This window comes from Bombus impatiens, unplaced genomic scaffold (assembly GCF_000188095.3).
Source record: "Bombus impatiens unplaced genomic scaffold, BIMP_2.2 scf_0263, whole genome shotgun sequence".
Classification (NCBI taxonomy): Eukaryota; Metazoa; Arthropoda; class Insecta; order Hymenoptera; family Apidae; genus Bombus; species Bombus impatiens.
Genome location: NT_176682.1, coordinates 859,717 through 883,224, shown reverse-complemented (window position 1 = coordinate 883,224; position 23,508 = coordinate 859,717). Strand labels below are relative to the sequence as shown.

General features: G+C 37.8%; 1 protein-coding gene across 3 annotated transcripts in view; it reads right to left on the bottom strand.

The window, feature by feature from the left end:
- The window catches only part of LOC100745576 (sodium/potassium-transporting ATPase subunit alpha), a 170,552-nt gene that overhangs the window by 121,703 nt on the left and 25,341 nt on the right, over positions 1 to 23,508 (bottom strand). The window lies entirely within an intron of this gene.

The following is a 23,508-nucleotide window of genomic DNA, read 5'->3' as shown; positions in this document are numbered from 1 at the left end:
TTAAAACACACTGTACGCTTTTGTATCTCGTTTAAAGTTCCATTTCTTGAATTCTATTCATCGATGTATTGAATGAATTTACGTAAATATTCGCAGACTAATAACGACGTTCCGATGATTTTGCTTTCCATTAATCTCTTGAATTTTCTAATTTCCAACAGACTATATACCCATCTAAATTTCTCACTCCATATATACAACCATACATACGAAAATTCTTTTTACTGTCATTGGATTATATTTTTTCAGTCATTTTATTCGACGATTCACTGAATAATAGCTATCACGTTCCTTCCTCGCATTCTTGAGAAGTATCGAGAGCCATGCTACTCCAAAGCGATAAATTAGTCGCTACAATCGGATGCCTGAAGCGGATCGTTCGTTTCTGGACAATGGCGCGAGGAAAATGAATGGGCTGACACTGGCGAGAATCGTCGCGTAAATACTCATCTAAATATTGAAATGCGAATACTGCATACCATATCGTACAAATATATCTTGTATTCGCCCTGTAATTCTCAGATACAGATACATTTATTTATCAATGCTTCTTCAAAAGATAACTTTTTTTTAAACAAAGCATTCGTGACGTTATGTAATCAGAATTAAAACAATTACACCGTAGACGAATTAATACATCCAATTGAATAAGACAACGACATAAATCAATTTTTAGGTGAGGCATAGATTGAAATATTTGACAAATGTTTTTTCATTACGAGCTGCACAATTTAATAGTCTGGCAGATTAAATTCTCACACGACTCAGGCTTCTCCTACAAAAAGGATTTCAATTATCCAGGCAGAAGTCAGTTTTTGTCCCACTTCTGTCCCTCCTCTTCCACTTAGAACCACCATTACCGGGCTGCGGATTTTTATGCAAATTCACATTTTTCAGAGTACAATTAAGAAGAAGTAGAACCTCGACAGGCTCAACTTGCGATTGTTCTAGCCAACAAGTATCATAGAAAGTACAATGCTCGCAATACTTTACATATTTTTTCATATTACGTACACTACGCAATGTTGCACTTTCAAATTTCCTATAAATGCATAAAAATCCGCAGTGTAACAATCACCATAAACACCAACCCTACGCATCGAAACGCTCAAATCATCAAAGAATCAATTCCACCATCAAACGACCACCATTGGGACACATCACGGAAGAAGAGGGTCTCGTTCTTACGCGCGTCTGTCCGTGGATTCGTTAAAGAGTTCCCGGTGTTGCTGGTACCAATATACACGTACACAGGCACACGTACGAACACAGATGATAGATTGTACGAGTGTGTGGTGACCGTGACTGTATCTGCGTCGGAGGAAGAGGCACATTACGTTCAATCTACCTCCGCTCCGCTCGACTCCTACTTCGCGTTCCGCACTCGTGATCTGCGATCCAAAGAGAGACAAAAACGCGGTCCAGTGACTCACACCCTCTGATATTCGACACGGTTTTACCACGGAACCGTCATCGCCCACGTCGTCATGCCAAGCGTGTATTTCCGTGTTTGAAACTTTGCTTCGATACTCGCGAGCTTCGCTATGGTTGAACGTAGTTTGAACCTCGTAGTTGAACGTAGTATGGTTAATCATATTGTTGCATCGATAGTGGCACAATTAGAAACATGTAAGTTTTAGAGCAGAGGCTTTTTAAAATCTACAAAGAAATCTTGATCGTTTCAACGGCGTTATACGGCTGACTTATCGCAACATACACCACTGTTCGTAAAAATAGTACAACCTTGCACTTTTAGAGTTACAAAACAACCGAAGAAGAGCCAATGCTGTTGTTAGACTAAGACCAGATTAATTAGTAATAGTAATTAATAGCCCATAAGTAATAATTTTGTCCTGTGACGCAAAAATGATGCAGTTACAAGTATATTTTATATTTGACGTGATAGAAGTAGAAACATAATTTTCTATTCAATAAAGGCATATTTGAAATTGTTTGAGTTGGGCCACTATCGTTGCCAAACAGAGATATAAACAGGTCTCGACACTCGTACAACGGAAGTATAAAAGAATACAGAAAATTGAGTGGTGAAAAATCAACATGGAAGACAAGCAGGTTCTCGTTCTGCACATGCGTGACATCCTATGAACGTGTCAGACAGGGTCACTCTACTCGTCTCCGTCTGTCTCGCAAGAACGACAACTTTGTTGCCTTTCGTGTTGATTTTTCGCGACTCAAATTTTGAGACGGCTCTCCCTAGCGAGTGTCGAGACCTGTTTACATAACCGTGGTTTGAACATGTTTGGAGACAGTTGTTGAAAGAATCTAGAGATTTTATTGTTGAGAGCCGTTGAAACTGAATATGATTCGTATTGTAGATGGGAAGTATTCTGTTTGAGAAAGTTTGCTGATGTACAAAATGTTTCAAAGTTGAGACGTAAGATTAATCGTATAGTTAATAACATTTAGTAGAATAATTTCTACAAAATAGAGATTCCGTGGAAAGATGGAATTGGTATGCATGTTTAATATCGTCGTTTAATATCAATTTTTTAAAGGTGATTATTTAATCGAAATTATTTTTATTTTAAGATAGGGTATTAATGGAATTGATATCGATGTTTAAACCTGTTGTTTTAAACTCAGTGAACAGATTTGATCGACAGAACTGACTGATATAATTCATGTAGAGAAGGGAATGTAAGATAAGGATGAAACTGATATAGTTTGAAATTGTTGTAAAACATCTTGAAAACCTACATGAACAAATTTATCGTTTATATATATAATTCGCTAATGTAATTTATACAAAAGAAAGGTTTATAATGAAGATGGAACTTGCATGAATAAACTTATAACTTAAACGTATAATTGACTAACATAATTTATACAAGAATTTAGAATAAGCATACCTATTGATGTTTCAAGTTGTTTAACGATGTTTATAGAAGTAAAATTTTTCGCTAAAGTAGAATTCCTATATGAAAATATTAATGTTGTATTTAATTTTGCGTCGTCCTGTACTTAATTCTCAAAATTCCAGTTATACGATACGCAATAGGAATATACATGTATCTTGAAATAGGACGTTGTTTCCATTGTTTCTGTCAGTTTCAATTTCGTTATACGTTTTATCAAGCGATCGTGTTTCAGCTCGATTCCATGTTTTTCATTGAAAAAAAACATTTTCATTCTACAACATAGTTTATGACACTCGTCTCTTTGATCTCTATCCCGTTGTCATCCTCTGCCTCCTCCTCCTCCTCCCTTCTCCTCAGGAAAAAAGAGTCAGGATATAACCGTGTACCTACGTTTCACACAGCCGGCAGGCGGAGCAGTAAAAAGAATTCACGGAAACAACGATCGCGTGACACGCGCGTTGATAACACTGCCCACGTGGACATTCAATCTATGTCGTCTTTAATAGCAATGCCACTTGAAATTAACCTATAAACGAGAACTTTAAAGCTGCTTTTTTTTTTACTGGAATTTAATCGTCGCAGAGCACACGGGGGAAAACATGACATGTACATTTTTATCGATTCCCTGATTTGAACGTTAATTTGAACCGATAACAAGCTAGTAGATTGAAAGATGCAAGTCTTAACAATAACCGATAAGTTTTAGGTTTTAGTTTGGTTTTTAGTTGCAGAGCAAAGGTGCAATTATTAAGACCAGTTACGTTCTAACACGCCCAATTTGTTTAACATAATCAACAGCGATGTTAAAGTAGTTTTACGAGATATTCAACCTTCGATACTTAACATAGCGTTCAGTTCAATTTCAGTTATATTAGTAGCAGCTCTTCCGTCTCTTCAAGAGCGATAACCGAAGAAAAATGATCCTCCTAAATAAATTACTGCCCGCAAGCAACTTTATGCTGGAAAATTGAACCTTAGAACTTGTGGCCTCAGTTAGGAAACAAAATTGCCGATACGTTAACGAACTAGGAAATACGCGGGGTCAGAACACAGCGTGTAGCTGATGAAATTCTCAACAGTTTTGGAAGAGAGGTAGCTGCGAAAGTCTAGCGCACCTGGTCTCATTGATTGCGCGTAACGTGATTGTACATTTTGAAAAGCACTGAGGTGCTGGCTTAGCTAGGAGCGAGCAGGTAGTGGGCGTATATGGATTCGACACGGGAACAATCAGTTAACTGGTTGAACGTTCGCGCTCGTGTACAGCCATGTTGTATGACACGACGGTTAGATGAAACATTAGGCGAACGTTAGGCGATGTTATAGCGGTACGTGAGAGAGTGGTACCGCCAGACCGTACGACTGTCAGCGATATTATACCTGGCGCTATTACGCGCCATTAAAGCACGTTAAGCAGCGTTCCCAAAGCGTTCATAAGGTCAGGTGTATGGAAATACGTAAAACGCTTCCACCTACATCAGAGACCATAAAACGAGTAGCAGAAAAGCGGAACTTTTTTTAAATTACGTCGAGTGGAAGATTTTAAGTGTGTGGAATTACGCGCAGAATCATTTTCACATTCTATGAAGCGACGTGGCTTGAAAATTATGTATTCGTTATTACTTGATCGTTTCTATGTTTCAAGAATTATTTTCTGCTTTTATCATCGGACTATTTTGCCAGATTTCGCGGCTTGCAGATTATTCGTCCGCTTATTTATTCACATGTCCCGAGAATTGCTTCCTATCTGCATTTGAATCCTGCCGTTCCACTATTTTCTCAAGTTCTGTCGCTTGAAACCTACGTATTCGCCTGCTTGTTCATTCGTACGTACCAAGAATTATCCTCTATCTTTAATAGCGTACTGATTCTATTTTGCATACGTTGCTCATAATACTTTCAGAGAAGATTTCTCTGTATGTACTTTAAATAGATTTAAAAGTACAGTTAAATCTGTTTAATCTTTTAATAGTTGCCCTTCAATCGGAAACTTCCTTTTTCCCAAATCTTATAATGGAAACACGAGGTAATCAAAGGATTGGAATTTATAATTCAAGGAAAGCCTGTGACGAAAATTCTTGTCACGAGACATTATTTAGCAGATTGTCTTCGTTGAACGGTAAAATAGAGGAGGATTACTTTGCATTTGGTCGATAGCTTCGTGTTCAGAGAAAGAAGCGCATACCATGGACGTGCACGAGAAGTGGAATTCAACCATTTGCCTTCGGATAGATTTGGGATCCAATATTCCCTCTTTCAAGCAAATCCAGGACTGGCAAAAAATAAAAAGAAAAAATCGTTTTTCACCAAAAAATGTATTTGGTAAATGGGATGGACTTTGAACCGACGTTATTCAAAAATAACATTTTTATCGCTCTGTTTACTTTCTATTTTTACTATATCGTTCGAAATGAAATCAAGAGATGAAATTTAAGATACAATTTCTACAATATCGACGTAACAACTATAACTAAAAACTTCTACGATTGTGAAATTTAACAATAATAGAGAGGATAAAATAAAAATTAGTAATTACTCGAAATAAAAAATTGTAATAAAGCTGAAACTTTAAGGACGTCTAATGGTATTTTAATAGCAACGAATGTGTTAACAGGTTGACAGACAGATACTGTAACTATCGAACTACGAAACTATTGAAATTCTGTTCAGGAAAGTCGGTCGGTGAATCTTCGTTGACAGCTGAAACGCATCGACTGGATGGACCAGTTTTAAAAGTTTATTGCAGAACAAAAGGGAACTGCGGCTAGGTCCTGAGATGAGTTTCACGTAGTTTCGTTGTTCCAACGTCCGAAGTTACTTTCCTGCCGTTGTTTCTCGCTTTTCAGGAAATTTAAGTGTCCTCGAGGCAGACGTAATTTCAGAAAGAGCAATTTTCCTACATCTTTGTTTACTCGCCAACTTTTCAATTGCTGTTTTTTTTTAATTCAACATTACGAAAAACATCTTTGCAACCTGATAGCGCAAGATGCCTGATTTAATTATGCAAATAGCTGGGTCTTAGAGAGTATAATGGAATAAAGAAGTTTCTCTTGAGCGTTAAAAAAGAACAAAGACGCCTCTCGTGTTTGAAACGAAAAAAATAGAAAAAAAAAGAAATCATGGCCATTTTAAGGACGACACATTTGACTACACGTCTACGACCTTTACGTAACAATTTATTAAATGCTTTTTACAACGGTTACTATTGCAAAAAGAGAAGTATGAAAAAAAATATTATCGTTAGAGAAGATAATATTATCGTTAGGTATATTTGCTCAAACAGAATTAAAAAAGAAGGAACGACGAACATACAGACACAGAGGATAAACGCTAGAATATAAAAGCTGGATTTTACTAAAATTCAAAAGACAAACATTATGTTCGCCAAGCGAACGACTAACTTCACGACACAAATTCGAGAAAAAAAGAAGAAGTATAATTCGTGCACCGGTAACAGGACTGGCATAATTCTTCGATGGAGCTAATCGTTGTTGAAAAATGACGTTTCCACGATAATAAATCATAGGATCATTTGAAGCGTCAGTGGCTTATGATGTCTGGGTAATTAATTAATCGCGCGACAGTCGCCAGCGTGTTGTCGCAGCGGAGGATCCCGGAATTGCGACGACGATTACACGGACCTGTATCTCTAAATATTTATCGAAAAAAGAAAGACAGCAGAGATAAAGGGGGAAAAAGAAAGGAAGTGAGAAAATAAACGGACGGCTGGGATTAACAGAGAAGAATGCTCTTTTCACCGAGTATGAAAAGCTCTGTAGGTGTTCGTAATTTCAGAGAGAACGCCAGGCCTGCCTGTTCACAAAGTATCAAAAACGATGCGGACACGCTGGTGAACCAGTTCTTCTATGATGCGCCAGAAGTACTTTTGTACACCGGGTGTCTCGTTTCTATGCAGCATAATTTTTTTAATATGTAATTTTATTACGTACGTATGCTTATGATTATAAATTTCTTTAAGATGCGTTAGATTTCTCTAAAAATTCGTTTAAAATAGACTTCTTTGAAATTCATTTTATCATTTCGATTTGCGAATCGACAGAGGAACGTTAGAGAATCGTTAAAAATTCAAAGAAAAAACGCACTCGATATAAAGCAAAGCTCTTTTATGGCTTTTGAAAACGAAACGATTCGCGGGGATTCGTGCGAATGAACCACTGGCGATATCTCCGCCGAGTGTCTAATTACTTTCTGTTCTTCAGTGGACGAAAAAAAGCACATGATTCGTGGAAAGCACTAGGACCGAATAGACTGAACAACCTCGAAACAGTTGGTTTCTCACTGTAATTACGAGCAGCTCAGTTGCCTACAATTCAGAGCAAACAAACGTTTATTATTGCCCGCCAGTATCCACGTGTTTGCCTTCTGAAATAGTAACAATGTGCCAACTAACCATAAAACGAATGATACGCACGACAAAAGCGTGTTTGATCTATGTTACAAAGAACATAAACGGAATTAGAAAGGATATAGCGTACGTAATTTTTTTCGGGTCGAGTCTCGTATCTGTCTAACACGTGAAGCGCATCGTGTTCATCGGAAAACTACTACAATTGTTTCGGCAAACCTGGAAATAAATTTCCAACGCTATCTACCTCGTGCAATCGTTTAAAATTTCATCTCGTCCTCGGAGTAATCTGCTCCAACAGACTTCATTGATTACGCTTTAAACAATCTGCTCTCTACTCAGCGTCCGTTTTGAAAAATGAAATGTGACGCGGGATATAGAAGGTCGAAGCAGCCTGTGGAAAGTAGAATTTTGAAGTTGGTAGTTGCAGACTTTATGGAAATTAGTCAAATTGAATAGTCCAATTAATCTAAGAGGCCACTTTCACTCAATTCCCAAGTTTTAATTCAGAAATTCATTGAAAAATACGCGAAAGTAATTATGCGCGCGTATTATTCCGCAGAGAGTAATTTTTCTCGTTTTGAAACATCAACGTTCTATAAATATACAAATTATACGATTCTAATTTCATACAAATCTTTGGAAATAATTATTTCAACGTTATACAAATTATTATAGCGACTAGAAAATTATAAAAAAAAACGATGTAGATGTGTTTCTGATCTGTGAAAATGTGATAAAAGCAGGTACGTTCCTAAACTCTCATTTGTCTATCGATTATTAAATAATACACGAAACTACTAACACCGACACATAGAGAGGTAAGATTGAAATGAAGTTTATTCAGTGAACAAGTACATAAGAATAATAATCCGAAGAACGTTGTAAATGTTACGAGTGTTCGTCTCGGATGAATCACATTTCCCAAGGTTAACGCATATTGAACCAATTTCTGTTGATGCAAAGATATATCAAGGGATCCTCGATACTCAAAGAGGGAACAGAAATCTTTTAATAAACCACTAACAATGCGTGACTCCAATAACACTTCATGTGACGAAGAGTACCAGGGATCAATTAGATCAATTACAAATTGTTGCTTCTGTACTTGACGACGAAGAGATATATAACTACTTGCACTTGTTCTCACAAAATTGCTAACTAGTAAGTAGTATTACAAATTATCAACTAGTCACTACCTTTCAACATATTGTAATACTAATGTAACAATGATTTTTTGGACGGGATATATGTACGTATATTACATCCATTTGTTACTGTTGAGGTTGACTGATAAAGGAACGAGTGGATGAATCTGTAATAGAAAAATATATTGAAATAAGTATAGGTATAAGTACAGGTATAATTTATGCTAATCTAGATCCTCACTCTCCCAGTATCACAATACAATAGAATATAACTTATATTTATTCATATATTTATAGCAAAGGATATTAGCAAAAAAGTTAATCTTGTAGCTGAAGGCTATAAGAAACAGCAATAGAAATCTATTTATAGCTCTTCTGTTTCTAGATCTTGTAACAGAAAACAAAATTCATATTCAAGAGCACAGTAATATGGATCTCTCCAGGTGACGGATATACAAAAGAAAAAAAGTGCAGGGTTTTTCTTGAAATAATTACTTCGACAATTACTCTTACAAGATAAAATTCCATTCCCTGAAATTATAATAGAACGTTTCACTTTCTAATCGGCTGTATGCAAATGAATAAATTTTCAAATGCCAGACTTCGTGTTTCAAATCCATCATTGTAACAGCGACTAGATTTCATTTCGATGGATCAATGGGAGGAACATGCCGATTTTCCACCATTCAACCGCTCGACAACCCCTAATCAACCCCTAATCTCGCTTCTACGTGCTCGATAGATAGATAACTTAATAAACAGGTTTTTCGACGAACATTGGTCGTTGAAAGGCAGGCGGAAACCAGGGGAGAGCTCTAATTAACTCGAACAGATATCGCGTAATGGGACTCGAAATGGATTCAATTAAAGGAGAACGGTGTGGGAGGTATCGGGTGCTCGGTGGCCGGTTTCGTTTCGTCATTAATGAAAATTCGTAATTACGGTATTGCGGCGATGGTGATGAAACGCGCGCTCCGTGGAGAACAGCTACTTGTAGATTATGTTACAAGTTTAATTAGCAGTCGACGAGCGCGTCTGTCCGAAGCCTGGTCATACTACGTGTAACGGTGCAACACTCGTTAACCAACTTTATAACAGCCGATGCATCGCGTTCGTTGGATCAACGTAATCACGATATCGCCCGGAATCAAGCCACGCCGATTTAATCGCCGGCTGTCACGGTCCATGACGAATGTTTGCCAACCGTTCTCGATAGAACGTTACGTCGCCTCTTGCTGGTTATTGTTCGTTGATGTTCGGTACAGGCCGGTTAACGTCGGTTGTTGGATCGTGATTGTGCGATACGATGCCGATAACACTGTGAACTGTTGCAATTTATCGCGCATTCAATTTGGAAATATTTATGATCGAGAGAGGAAGAACAGTTTTTAATAGGTTTGGAGATATTGGTACGTACAGCGTAGGTGGAGATTTGAGGCTGCAGAATGTAACGAGGGGAGGACAATAAGCTTTAAGAGTAGGTGAACTTTAAATTATATTAAGTAACAAGTAATTTTTCTTCCCAGACAATGAAGTTATATTTCAGTTACTCCTATTTCACACTATGCTTCTTAAATGTTTGCACAAACCTCGGATTTATCAAGCTAACTCACGCAACGACTTCCAAGTAAACATATCCCGGCCGAGTCAGACAAGACGCAGCATCGGTGAATCTTCTTTCAGGACGATAAAGTTATTTTTCAATTACTCCTCTTTCATACTGTGCTTCTTAGATATTCGCACAATCCTGGGATTCATCCATTCAAAACAGTAAACTAATTCACGCAACCACTCAAAAGTAGACGCAGCCAGTCCAAGTCGGACAAAACGAAGCATCAGTAAAACTTTCTGCTTTGAAAACAATGACGTTGTTTTTCGCTTGTTTCCCTTCCGTCATATGTTTCTTAAATATTTGCACAAACTTCAGATTTTTCTATCTACAGACCGTCGACTAAAGACACGCGGTAACTCAAAAGTAGATACAGCCCGTATCCAGTCAGACAAGAAAGGAAACAACGTGCAAGACAAGCGTTGTATTTGATCGCGAGGTAAAATTTGTTTAAAGTCAATGCTTATGTAGGTGTGAAAATATGACGATGAAAATCGTGCGTAGGATTTTTAGAGATTTAATAATATTAATAATAAATTGATAAATTGCAAGTTATGGATTTCTATCGTAGAAACAGTTTTTTCTAGACTCTACGACTCTACGATTTTATACTATGCTTCTTAAATATGTGCACAAACCACAAACGTATCTATGCAAATATTAACAGAACACACGCAATAGCTCGAAAGTAGATACAACCCGTACTCAGTCAGGCAAAACGAAACACAGCGCTCAAGACAGGCATCTTATTTGATTGTAGAGTAAAACTTTCTTTTTACATATATAGGTTTTAACGTCGCATTAACTGCACTTGCGTGGTTGTTAGCGACAACTATGCGAATATAGAGAGATTTACTATGTTAGATTCCGGTAAACAACGATATGTCTCTCGGAAAGGAGAAACCGGTCGAAATTCGATCTGTTTCATGGAGATTTTCATTTAAACTTCCTTCGAAGTCAATGTTTACAAAGATATAAGAAAACGATAGTTAAATCGAGCAAACGATCCCTAGGTGCCTGATAACATTAATAACAAATTGATAAGTTGTAGAATACAGACATCCTTTGTATTAGGTTGCCCGAAAAGTTTCTTTCGTTTTATGGGGAAATAATAGATGCATAACGTTTTCTGTTTTATATTATTTTGTCGAATTACGATCCATTTTGTTCTACTGAGATAAACACCGGCATTTCACAGACTTGGTTTCACGTTTGTATGAAGGTGCACTGTTGTAAAGAACACATTTGTGAAAGAAAGACACTTTTCGGACAACCTAATAGAATCATTACTATGCTTCTTAACCAGTTAACTGTCTTCGACGAGTATACTCGTCATGAAGAAATAGCGATATTGTGTTACGACGAGTATACTCGTCATGCGTAAAAAGTAGTTACAATTCGCTATTTAAATTGCACTTTCGGTGAAAACTAAAATACATTCGCAAATTTTAAGATGTTTTTTAAGATGTTTAAAAAAATATGAATAATTATTAAAAAAAAACTGCATATAGCGTGAAGACCGTGACACATTTTTAATCACCTAATTAACAGCTAGCCGCTTAAATACTTGCACAAACCATAAACCTATCTATTCATTCACTGAACACACGTAACAATACGAAAGTAGATACAACCCGTACCAAGTCAGACGATACGAAGCATCGGTAAATCAATGGCGTGAACGAAAGGCGCGTTAATACAACCTCCCTGGATTCTAGTGGACGCAGTTTCTTGGCCCTGCTCCGAATCGCCTAATTAACAGCATCCTTTTATTTGGCACCTACTTACTCGGCGCTGAAATTTACTCGACCACAGTCTCTATATGTGGCAGCAATATTTTCTCCGAGCTGTCTATCGGTGCTAACCGATCGATCCTCGAGGAACGCTATTTTTTGCATCATTACGGCTATCGGGACGACGGGCCTCGTTTCTTTCCCTTCGATCGTGGAAAAACGTGCGATTCCATGATTGGCGAAACGTTTCATTAACGCGAGCCTGGACGATAACGAGGGACTGGTGGATTGATAGGGACGAACAGATCGCGAGAAATCCCTGATATATTAATAGAGATCGCATCGTATCGGATAATCCAATGGTAATGCGAGTGAACCAACGAGAAATTAATTGAATCGAATGATAAGGCTGAGTTGTTTCAGTTTATCGAAAAGTATATCGAGATCGATTCTGATCGCTGATCTACATCGTGATTGAGGATGTAGTGCATGGGCTGTTTCATTTCGATTGCGTTTTGATAAATAACATTTAATATTCGGCAAAGCTAGGCGTGGAAATTAATTTGGTTCGACGTATAATCTATATGCTCTATCTTTATCTACGAATTCAAAGTAATGGCGAATCGTTTCGATAAAATAGGAAATTCTTTATCTTTATCTTTATGATAATTTGAAACAGCGAGAAAAATACGTTTAATCGTGGGAAATAAAATGCTTTCATCCAGTCTTGGAATTTGCGAATTTTTACATTCCGCTTTCGTTCTTGTTTCAACGATCAAATAACGATCCTCTCTTCGTATTTGCCACAGACTTCAGAAATTTTCTAGCGATAAGAATATATGATTGCGTTCGAGGATGAACGAGCGAACGCAGCGGATTGTTTTCTGTTCCGGATAAAGCTTTTTCGTGCCACAAAATTTTTCACGCGTTAAAGATTAATCTGGTTTCGCCTTAAGAATAGAAAACCATCCGTGTTCCTGCCAAGTTAAAAAAGATGGAAACGAGAAAAGTTAGTCGAGATAACGATCTTTTGCCGAATTTGCCGATGGTTCGCCATCTGTTCGCGTTCCACGTCTAAATAAAATCTAATAGATACGTGGCAAGTTTAGACACGAGAAGGTTGCTGGGTTCGATTCCATCGAGAAATCTAAACATTTTGGTACAAGTGTGCTTAACCAGGGCGACGTCGCGCAATATGGGCAAAATGAGTTTCATATAGATTTCGTATAAATTTCCAAACAAGGTCACACGGATTTCAGAACTCTGGAAAACCTCAGGATCGACCGGTGACTCGCGCAACTTGGCATCCATGTTTCACGCTGTTATGGAAGTTAGCACGTACCAGACGTTAATTAAATAAACAAGCTCGCCAAAATTTATTGGCAAATTACGTGTATTGTACTCGATTCGGTTAACCGAAAAAGAGCATAGCAAGGATATACGATAAAACGTATTTTGATTTCAACAAGGTTAATATCAATCTCCCATGATCGAATTACAATCGATTTGCTTCACTCGACAATTGTCAAGTTAACTTTCGCTCCACGATTCTTACCAATGGATTAGTTACATTTTTTAACAGGTATTTTTGATAACTTTAATTTTGACAATTGAGTCGTTCTAACTCGATCGACTGTCACATTGACCCCATCTAATGTTGGCCATCTTACGATCGAATGTCCCTCCAGCTACGTGATAGAAATGTTGTTCGCTAATTATTGATGGTAGAAATACACTGCTCTACTGAAAATCATTATAGAAATACTCTAATGAAAATTATTAGAATAATTAGTAAAATTTTAAAAATTACATTACGTTGTTTACGTGTAAAATCGAGTATGGTAGAATTAAGCAAAACACCACACCTTTTATAATTCCAGTGCCAATTTTACATAGAAGATAAGTATCCTCAAGTAATATTTTTAAGTGAAATATTAGCGATTATTTAAAAACACGCTGATTATTCGAGAAATTTCTCGACTTCGAAACTCGGTATTACAGGAGATGCAACGATTTCTCTTCCGCTTTACGCCGGAAGGACGGATTATTCACAAAGCAGCTGAAATTGATAATATATTAAACGAAAGGAAACCCGTGGAATAACTTCCATTCTGGAAGCCTCTGGAGGGGTGGAAATTTCATTGAATAATATATCTTGATCTTTAATAAAACAAACTATATAGAGGTTCTCCCAGTGCTCAACACAGAGCATTCAATGTAAAATGAGATTTCCACGCCATTCCGTGGTTCGATTCACAGGCGTCCCCGCGGAGAATTCAACGTCGTCAAGAAATCGAATAAAAGGAACACCCTGATAGTCACCTCGCTGAGAATTTCAGTCGGTTTAATTTCCCAACCTGAACCAATCAGCATCAACGTTTCGTTACTTAACCAAGTAATTCGACGCTGTGTCGATTTACGTAACTCATTTATAAGGCTGCCCGTATGATTAAGGATTTGCTTATAATCACTCGAACGATACAGATTTTACGAATAAACTAATTCGTAGTTTTTGAAGCACAATGAAAAGAAAAGATACGACATAGCGATTTTTAGGCTAATTTTCTAACTTCCTGGCTTTTAATTTCGATGGCTGAAAAAAAAAGTATTTTTATATAAATAGTTGCAGGAGCAGATAATTATATTTTTTATTATGTTATCTATTAATATTAATTGATATGAAGATATTAAGCCTCTTGAAGGTAGCTGATAATTTGAGGAGGTTTCGTAAGATTACTATAATTACTATGTTCAACTTAGTCGCATAGTTCAACATATTGGTCTGCGTAACTAATTTTTAAAATATTCAAGAAAAGAATAAAAACACATGTTTAATTCCAAAATCAAATGAGAAGATAATCTTCGTGTGAAATTCATTCATAATATTTTGAAAATAATTATTCTCCTGTAGAAGACCGAGAATGCTGATTTATTAGAAAGATGATTTATTTTATTTTATTTTATCATTCATTTCACAGGAAAGATATGTCTCTTTAGTGCAAAAACAAAAGATGCAATGCAGGTGATACAGAAGAGATAGTAAAACGTAACAAATACTCACTAACAATTACCATAGGAAGAAGCTAAGATGTAGAATTAAGAACGAAGATAGAAAAGTTATAAATTTGTCTTAAGTACTATCTCAGAGATTCAATAAGTAGACTAAATAAATCAATACTATGATGGACGAAATTAATGCAATTCATCGCCTTATTAAAACAACTATGGTATGTAGCCATAAGTAGTGCGATGTTGCTCAATGTTTAACAGCAAGCAATTTCGCATTCTGCTGGAGGGTACGTTTATGAAAACTAAATGTACGATTGACAGACAAATTATGGAACGCCCAAGACTCTAAGAATTTGACATACGAATATATTGGGTTGGTAACTAAGTGATTGCGGATTTTGTCATTAGGTGGTACTGACAAAATCCGCAATCACTTAGTTGCCAACCCAATAGTATCGCATAACATAATTTACTTAGCGAGTCGCGTTTGAAGATTCCAATTCCTATAACGATATCGTCGCAATTGTAGAAATTAAATGGTAAACGCAATAGCATCGAATCTTAAAATTTTATGTTGAATATCCTTGGTACGTAGACTAGGTGTCTTTGTATTGACAAATAGATTCTTGCGACAAGAAGACTTTAAAAGTTCTTGCAAAGGAGGGGCACAGATGGAGAAACTGGGTTAGACGACTTTATATCGTGTGAAAATTAATCGTGGAAATTTACCGAGAGCTAGTTGCTCCAGTTTAATTAGCCGCTTAAAGCAGCTTGCCAGGAAGAACTGGATAATTAAGGAGCGAATCTACGGCTGCGGAAAGAACGAGCCGGACTCTATTCGGTTATCAGAGTTAATCCTTGACGACTGTCTCCGTATTCTGCGGAGGTTTTGTGTTTCTCGCGTCCTGGCTAGGAGTGGCGCTATAATTTGAAAAAGCGGGCCAAGCTGAATTTGGACTACGTACACGACTATATCTAATGATTGATGATACTTCAAGAGCTGAAGGATCATATCCAAACAGCGAAGATATTTGTAACAAAATAAGAAAAGAATATTATTTCATAGGAAGAGAATTGTCTGCTATTTAGTAAAATTCTGTCCATAGTAATATACCTTCTGGAAGTAACGTGTTAATGTTTGCATAGGATGTTTAATTCCACTACGTTCATTGGGTCATTCTAGACCCGATTATATCTTTCTATCGTTGAAGGGTGCTTCCAGTTCGAACAAAATATCTAAGAAAGTCTCGTTGCTATTTTACGTTGAACAACTTCTTAGAACGTTACATGTGTTTTTTGTTTGCGAAAATAAGAGGAAGAATTAAATAACGTAATAACGTTCGTACGTTGACGAGTGGAGGAACTATGATCGAAATATTTATGAAAATAGTATACCTATGTATATTCCACGTTGCAAGGAGATCAACGTTTCTCGCGAGAACTACGACAGAAGAGAACCAGATGACGCGTTCTCGATCCAGAAAACCACCTTGCAGTCCCTCTTTGTTCGTCGCCACTTTACTCGCTGTCCACGGCCAGTATAAGTTCTCGCCCACTTGCACCGAGCAAATGGAAACCTCTTTGTGCGGTTTCCCGGCCGCGATTCTGCCACTTTGTGACCGCAACGAAATTGAACGCGATTCGCGGAGAAAAGGAAGGGAAAAAAAAAGGAGATCATTTTCGACGATGTTACAGGCAGAAACGGCGTCATTAAGGCGACAAGAATTGCGATAGACGTTGGTCCGCGTGAAATACACGCGGTACTCGCGGCTTCGTTTAACGCTTGTTCGGTTAATCTGCTGGAAGAATCATTTGGTAATAAATCTTGGAGATATGCATGTGGAGAAGGAGCAAGTTCCCGGTAAATTGTTTTCCGGGATTTATGGAGGAATTTGTTCTTGACTGAGGTTTTCAGCGATTTAATTGCGAGAACTGCGTCGTATTTAGATTTTTTATATAACAGTTAGTAATGATAATTTAGTAATTAATAACTTTAGTTATTGGTTCATTGAATTATGGGATGAGTAATGATGGGTCTATAACGTCAGCGAGAGCCTTCGAATTACGTTAACAGAACGATCTCACGATGTCAAAACCATCCTCACACTCTAATTAATCTCCAATATTAATTTCCATATTATACATTCCCATTTTCTCGCAAACTTCAGATCGCGTTACGTTAAATGATAAATCATTCTTCTCTCAATAGCGCCAAGTCGTCTTTCAATTGCTCATATTCACGCTGTGCTTCTTGAATGTTTGCTCGAACTCCGGATCTGTCCATTCCGGCCGTTAACTTAGTACACGCAACAACTCGAAAGTAGATACGGCCAGTATCAAGTCAGACAAGACCGAGTGTAAAGAAACAGCAAGAGCGGGGACTTCTCAGGCGTCCGCACACTTGTTTTTTGATTGACAATTTATGGAGAATAATAGGATTGGCTAAAGAATTAGTGTGGATTTTAACATGCAGATGAAAGTTTATTTCCTTATAACAGCAAATGTCTTTATTCAATAATGCATTGTCCATTATTTACAATTTTTTATCATCTTTTGAGTAGTTTCATAACGTGCTGTTTAATGTCCCATGAAATTATTGGCCGACTTATTAATATTTAAACTGAGCTGAACTGAATAATTTATTAATCAATGATATAGCAACACTTTACAGTTCACAAATATATAATTTTTATGCTACTTGTAAACTATCTAAACCTAATGTTAATTCAGCATAAACAGCACTAAGTTTCATTATCTTTATTTCGCAATTCGTTCATTAAAGCTAAATCAAACCGTAATCCACGCCACATGTTGAACCTTTTTAATATTGTTTGTTAAATATTCTCTAATTTTTTTGTTATTTGACCATTTTATTAATAACTATTAAATTGATCTTCTTTCTCAACTGTTTACTGTTTACTTCCTGTAACTCAGTTCGCGTTTATATAATTAGCTTTATGTCAATTAAGTACAGATTTACTTTTAATACCTAAAATTGTTTGCGATACTCTTGTAACGATATTTTACTGTTTTAAACAGCCAGTTTTAATATATTGAAGGATTGAAGAATTATTTGAAAAACATCCGGAGACATCAATTAAAATAAAGTACTAGCAATAATATCAACTGCAGGAGCAGCCTCTTATAAAACTACGATTTTACGTCGAATAAGATGGGATGTGAAATCAGTCAGCTTTTAATTTATTGGAATCAATCGCAAAACTCAACTAAGTAAACACGTTCGGTTTTCGCGAGACCAAAGTTCTTTCAAAAATCGTTCAGCGATTATTGATCACAGGCAGAATTCCAGGAAACGCGTGTACCCTTGGATTTTACTTTCCTCCGGTGTTTTACGAGCCGTTCAATTCGTTCAATTTCTCCTGGAACGAATCGCCTACCGGCTGTCCAACGACATTTGTCTCTCGTCCATAAAGCGGCCCGTAAATAAAGCGATCGCTTCAATATCGCGATAGGAGTAGGAGTAACGATATCTTTTAGAACGGTGAGATTTAAATAAAGACTCGAAAGCTGGAGAAGATTTAACGGGTCGAAGGGCCTCTATTTGCAAAGATCACGCCCTTTTGATATATTCTCACCTTTCCAAGGGAAACATTCGCTTGTTACACGTTTATCATTCGATGAAATCTTTACGACCGCTTTTGCCAGCATCACGATTCGCAGACGATGTTCCATCGTCTGATTCCTTTTGGAAAAAGATCGAAGAAGTGTCGAAGAGAAAGGAAAAGTTTGAGAAAAATTGGGAGAAAAACGTCAGCGTTATCCGGCTCTTTCGTTTGGAACAAATGAAATTTGTCTTTCCGATCGCCAGATGATTTATAATTGGCAATTGGGATTTTACTTGCTATTCGAAAAATGTTTCCGGACGCGTGAAGCGTACGTTTATACATCCTATATATTTACACAAATTTATATTTTTATGAATATGCATGATCGAACACTACCTAAAATATCGACCATACGAACAAATATCTACCGTTGCAAATAATTGAAACTAACGTGATAGAAAATAAAAGGCAGTACATCGCTAACCAATTATCACATATGTAATTGTACAATATTATCTTTCGCGTGTTATATTTTTATAGTTGAAATTTCATCATTCTACAAATAATATAAAATTGAAAACGAAATTAAGCACGTTTCGTGAAGAATATTTCAGACAAATAACAAATGATTCAACATAGAAAATCAATTATCAGCAGATAGCTGTTTATTATCACCCAATATAAATACCAGAGAAAAACAAAAAAGAAAAACTCATTCCTTGAGAAACGCCCTATGAAATGAAACTATAAGACCATACCCTATCGTTTGGATACACGTACATACATACTTCTATACACTGCGTCTATTCGACCCTGATCGTCTTCGCAAGAGGGTTAAATCGCATGGGTAAAACTGGATCAGGTATTAATTAACACCGGATAAAGGTCGCGGGACTAAAGCACTAGCTGGAAGAATGGAAATTCGCACGCGACATGGACTCATTCGGGTCACGATCAGACGGGCCAATTTATTCAAATAATCGTCGCGGCTCTTTCTTCCCTCTTTCGTGCGCCATTAATAGCAGGGATGGTCGTGGACGAAGTATCGATAACCCGGCGAGAATAACCGATCCTTTGTCCCGTGCCTGTCTTCGTCCTCCATTTAAACCGTCGATCGTCGCGAGCTCGCCCTTTCTTTTAACTCTGAACCACGTCTGCATCTCGATAGAGGAAGAGGCTAAAACGCGACCGTGGAAAAACGAGCACGCAAAAACCAAACGGCAAAAGAAGAAATGCAACAACGAGGAACAACGACGATAAAAAGCAACGACAACGAGCTGAGAGAAAACAACAACAAAAAAAAAAGGATAAAGAACGACAGACGAAGAAGGGGGTGAGGGGAAGGCGTTCCAGCTTTGTCGGTCACAGGGTCTCTCCAGTCGTTTCGACCTTCTTTTCCGTGGCTCGGTGCAATGGCCAGCGCACGTGAAATCGCCTAGATGGCGCTCATACTAATCAGCACCCTCGCCCTCTGCCCCTCCCTCTGCCCAAGGAAAAAGGGGTTGAGACGGAAAAAGAGGGAAAGAATGACGACATAGTCAGTGACGACAATGATACCGATAGAGAAACGTTGCTAGAGCTGAAGAGAGAAAGAGTGAATCGGGTAGGAACGAGGGCTAGGAAACGAAGAAGGAAGGACGCGAAGGGTGAGGATCAGTGAAGAGGGATCGGAAAAAGGGTCGTGGGTAGGGGTAGCAGGGAGTCAGGGGTGGGGGTTGTATCGACCGCGCCGCACTGCAGGGCTTTATCCCCTCCTTTTCGTCTGCTCCCACCACTACACCTCTGGAACCGAGCACCATACTCGCTAGGCTGAGAACCATGGAGGAATATCCTTGCTATTTCTCTCTTTCTCTGTCTCTCTAACGCTTCCGTATTCTTCCGTCATCTACTTCTCTTCCTTCCTCCTTTTTCCTATTTTTCTTTCCCTTCCTTTTATTTCCTTTCGTTCCACGCCTCTTTCTTTCTCTCTGCACCTCATCCTCCTCTCTCTCTTCGTTCAATTTCTTCTTTCGCTCGTCCTACGGCCACGTAGACAATCGTTTTTTCTTGTCTTTCCGCGTTTTTCTGGACGTTTTACCGTGCATCGTGGCAGAGCCCGGACGGGACAGCTAGGGAAAAGAAAACGGTGAGATGGGAAGGAGAGGAACGCGCTATGGTATACAGGCCGGAAATGGAGGAGCAGCATGGAGAGGAAGGCGTGTTCCGAGGCGCGGCACCCTGCAACTTTCAGCCGTTCGAATGACACTGTATTGGTTCCTCGAAAATATTGTTATTTAGACCGTGAGTTTCATTCATCATCCGAGCAATCGTTTCAGGATCCTTCACATCCGCCCCGTCCGCCTTACCGCCCCCATTATGCGCTCTTATCGGGCTGCGCCCGGTGATCTGTCCAAAACAAGATTTAATCTAGTTCGAGAGTGTTTACGGATCTTTTTATACATCACATTTGCATCGAATGCTAGGGAGAAGCAAATATGGGACGCTTTATGCGCGATTGTTCGTTCAAATTACCTTTGTACACGCAAAATCGTTAGACACTTCTAGAACTACTCTTTCAGCTCAATATTCGATAAACACTTCGTTTCTGGTTTGAACGAAAGTTGTATTTCTGTAATATCAAATAGCGATATATTATATTTATAAAATTTAGTTGGTATAGTCATTGTTTAGGTAAGTTCTAATTTTCATCAACGTAACATAAAAAGTAGACTTCCTCTAGATATTATAATTAATACTATATTTTGGATATTCTGTGTATTTTTGCATATTATATTATGCATTCTGAAAATTTTTGCGCATTTAGATCTCCAAAAAATGCAAACATTTTCACGTTCTAGTGATCAGTAACACAACCTTCGTTGATCTCTATTGCTGTTTCCTACAGTTCCACGAATTTTTCTCGACCTCTTTATTGCGGAAGATTCGTTGCCTGGTGATATTTGTTGTCTGTAAAATAACATTGTGCAAGTCCTGTTGGCTTTTACACAGATTTTCAACATTCTTCCAATCGGATAATTGAACAAGAATCGGAAGCAAGTCGTAATCTGAATAAAACAGATGACGCTAAGTCAAGTGAGTACAAGGGATGCTTGATAATTTGTCAATTTAATATCTTTTCCCGAGTCATAAAACTCGAGTGCCAGTTTGATAAATGGAAAATGGTTTTCTGTTAACCAGATATATATTGACTATTTGTCAACGGTGAAAAGAGATAAGTCCATTTTTATTCTCTGGTTTTCATATTACACGTTGGCGCAGAGGAAGTATTTTAATATTACACAATTGAGAATGAGAATAAAGGGAATATTAATACGACGCGATTGAACAGAGGAATAAATATTACATCTGGATATACAGACCTGTTAAAAATTCGTAATAAATCCATCGAGTTTGTAAACAAAATAGGGGGGAAACAAATATGAACGGCACTATTTAGCTTGTGACCATCAATGTGTTCTCGTATATTCGCCAAAATAAAACAACGATTCTTTGTAATGTATAACTGATTGAATTTTAAAACTGTCCTATGAAAAACAAAAATATGGTCTTTCTCGTTTTAACATATATTTCACTTGTGATCGCTAAACTGTGAATATTATTCAAATTCATATTTTCACGAATATAATCAAAATAATTACTTAATATTTGTCTAATAAATCAATTTATCTGACAACTTGTTATTTAATAGCGTAATAGCGTAATAAATACCATACAAGATTCCCAATCTTTTTCACATCAAGTTTAATCATCCTCGTCGTTCTTGAACGCACCACGGCCCTGTCCCGGTTGAGACGCGTTCCATCCCCGTCTCGAGAGTCGGTCAGTAACCTAGTAACTCCGGAAACCAGGTTCCAGGTTATGCGGTGTATAGAAGAGTTTTTCGCAACCTCGATTCCGATTTCCGTGCGCGTACAGCGTATAATTCGAGTCATCTGATCGAAGTGGCCGTCGTCGTCGTTGGGTCGGTCGATGCATAGGCCACGAGGGGCGGCTGCATTGGGAATTTGTTGAGCAGTAACAAGTAACGCTTGTTACGTCAAGGGCTATTCGCTGAAGAGACTGCTCGATTAGCCGAGAAATGAAAATTCAATGAAGGACACGCAACGAAGACCAGACTGACGCCTTTAAAGTCCTTTGAGCATAATTTACGTGACAATACCAAATAAATTGTTTGTATTTTCAGTGAAATAATACAATTTGAAGGGTACAGGGAACAGTATAATAAGACACATTTTTCATATTTTACAAAGTAACAATATTCAAGTTTAATTAAAATACGGATAATTAAAAAACGGAATTATCGTGAAATGGTTCGATAGTTCTTGTAAAGCGACTTTATGTTATCAATTTCTTTCTTTCTATTTGATTTTGGTATTAAATATATATATATATATATTTAATATTTAAAAAATATTGATCGGCATCGTTAAAACAGCTCGACATCTCTTCGTAGAAAAATGTCACGGGAGAACCGTGTCTCTAGTTTCTGCTGACGCGTGAAGGGAACCTCGGGTGTAAAAAACGGGAAGGGAAACAGTTTGGTGGCAATGAAATCAAGACGAAAACCTCGACAATGGTTACGTGAGAATCACGAGGCAACGTGCACTGTTGAAAGATGCACGAGCAGGAGAGGAAGGAGGCCGAAAAAGGGCGAGGGAACATTTGCATATGACAACTTTTTCTTTTTTCAAATCCACCCTTCTACATTGCAGAATAGGCAGAATCGAGAAGTTTGGCCGCGGAGTATCGATAAAACGCGATATCGATTGCCAGACTGTTATGCAGCCGTGGCGAACGAAGAAAAAGACGCAAAAAAGAAAGAAAGGAAAAGGAAGGAAGAATGAGAAACGAGAGAATTCTATATCAAGAAGGTTGCTGCACCGAGCAGCCGTGAGATTAAAGGAGGAATTTACGAGCAGCTAAAAAATATATTATCGTGCCTCGTGACACGATGGATCAGCTGATCCGTTTAAGCCAACCCTCTTTTCCTTCCGCGAATACCGAAACATCGTGTATAGATCAAGAAAGACAACGTTTCATTCGATCTCTAGATAATTCTAGGGATAAAAGAACCATCGAGCGATTTGCAAGAAAGAGTGATTTTTGTTTGGCGACGGAGGATCTTTTTCCGTAGGTTTTTCCACATATATTAGGAAACGGGGTGAATTATTTTGAACTATTTGTTGCTAACTAGACCATCT